Genomic DNA, 2,500 nt, shown 5'->3' on the forward strand with positions numbered 1-2,500 from the left:
GATATGCAGTCGGAGGCTAAGTGAACAGCCATAGTTTCTCGGAGTGAAGTGTACCAACCGTGTGTCACACGAAGATACAAGCATGATATATACAAAATGAATTATGTACGATCGTGTGACACACGGTTGGTACATGTACCAACCGTGTGTCACACGATCGTATAGAAGCGCGCATATTTAAAGCTAAATGGAAATGGTAAATGCATTGCCCGAGAACGTAAAGAAATCCTTAACAAATTTGAGCCTCTGATATTAATGTCACTGACTTACTGTTTGTTTACGGAATAATCTCTGTATTTTTCTTTTTGTACGATATGTTTTGTCCGTATTTTTCATCATCTTGAATAGACTATGGAAAAGAGATAGGGACACTTACAATAAACTTTTAAATATTTTTATCCTATTTAGTTTGCTACGAAAAACTAAGTATAACATTAATGCTGCTACATAACATACAATGTTTTTAGTATATTTATAATTAAGGTGCATAAAAAATCCTGTAATATGTCAACGTATATATCATTATCATCAACCATTACTAGTCTACAGTAGAACACAGTCCTCACACATGCCTTTCATCTTGCGTCTGTTTATGGTCTTTCTATGACATTATACACACGCAAACGTTATTAGTTCGTCAACCCCATAGTCTTCTACATTTTCCTTACTTCCTTTGTCATCACTACGGACCCATTTGTTATTTTTAATATCCATCTTTAATCTCTCATTGTCAATAAATGTGTTTGTCTTATATCTTATCAGAGATCTCTACTTTAGTTTGCCCTCGAATCGATGGTGGTCCTTCTCTCTCTCTCTCTCTCTCTCTCTCTCTCTCTCTCTCTCTCTCTCTCTCTCTCTCTCTCTTAGTGTTATCTCCATTCTTATTCTTTCCATAGCTCTTTGAGTTATAACTAGCTTATGTTCTAAGGCTTTAGTAAGACTAAGTTTCTGATGCATAAGCTAAAACTGGTGGGGCCATCTGATTAAATACATTTCTAATTCAGAGAAAGTGCCATTTTAATTTTCATAATCTCATTATGATTACGAAACGCTCTCCCCCCTATGCTTATCATTATTTTAATTTCGGCCTCGTGTCGTGGTGGAATAATTACAGTTTATACTAATTACATATATTCATCAGCAGTTAATAAAGGTTCGTCCATAACTCTTATTTGTTCTCTTTCTGCATTTTCCTTGAGCAAGGACTTAGTTGTGCTCCTTTTCATTTTCAGTCTTACATTTCTGATTTCTCTATTCAAATCTTCAATCGTCTTTTGCTATTTATTCATGATTCACTAAACACAACTATGTCAGCTTCAGATCTTAATTTTTTACGGTATTCCCAGTTAATAATAATTCCTACATTTTCCCAATCTATTTTCCTTAAACTTCTGCTTGGCATCCTGTTAGTAATTTAGGAGAGATGGGAGTCTCTCTTTCTAACTCCTCTCTCAATCAGAATTTTCTATACATCCTGTACGGATATCTTCAAGTATACTAACATTTAGATTCCTCTATTCCTTGTCTTTGAAGGCTTTCATTCCTGCATAAGTCTTGAAAGAATCGAAAGCTTTCTTATAATTCATGAATGCCGTGCATAGTGGTTTGTGATTGTCTGTTGAAATATCCATTGGCTGGCTAATTACATTGGCATGGTAAGTTGTTGAATACCCACATTTAAAGCCTGCTTATTCTCTCAATTGATTAAAGTTTAACTTTATTTTTATTCAGACTAATATGATCTTTATAAATATTCGATATATTAGGGAGAATAGACTTATTGGGCAGTATTTTTTTTTCAAGTCTTTTGTGTTTCCTCTTTTTTACTACTGTGAAATCTCTTACATCTATTATCAAATCAATTGTTACATCATCTATTCCCGATGCACTGGTTTTTTTCATGCCTTTTAATGTTTTCGTTACCTCCCCTACTGTTACGTTTGCCACATACTCAAGAGTTTCAATATTTCTCTTGGCTAAGTTATTTTTATAGCACTGTCGTATAGCATTGACTAAAAATATTCTGTAATCCATATCACTACATCTCCATTTTGGATGACAATTTTATTTTCATCCTTCAAAGCAAACATCTGTTGGCCCCCTGTTTCAAGTCTTCTTTTCATAAAATTCATGTGTCTTCTCTAGGTTAGTGTTTCCACAATTCTGGTGTGATCGTGGGTATGAATATCTTCGGATTTCAGTGTATTTATCATTTTGCTAATTCTATTTCCTTCCTCTTGGGTTTTATTCTCATTTCCCATTTTTATTATTAGAAATTTGGTCTTTACTTTTGTTTACCAACTTTTCCACCTATATCTTGTGCTAATTCTAATATGAATTGTGTTGAAACACACTTCATTTCTTCTTTACTTGGTTCCAATTCATGATGTACCTGGGTGTATTTTTTTTTTTTGTATTGCTAAACTAAACTCATCAAGTTTTTTTTCTCATTACAGGATTGTTTATTTTCTTCCTTAAATTTAGTTTTTCACTCGGTTTT

This window comes from Palaemon carinicauda, chromosome 17 (assembly GCF_036898095.1).
Source record: "Palaemon carinicauda isolate YSFRI2023 chromosome 17, ASM3689809v2, whole genome shotgun sequence".
NCBI lineage: Eukaryota > Metazoa > Arthropoda > Malacostraca > Decapoda > Palaemonidae > Palaemon > Palaemon carinicauda.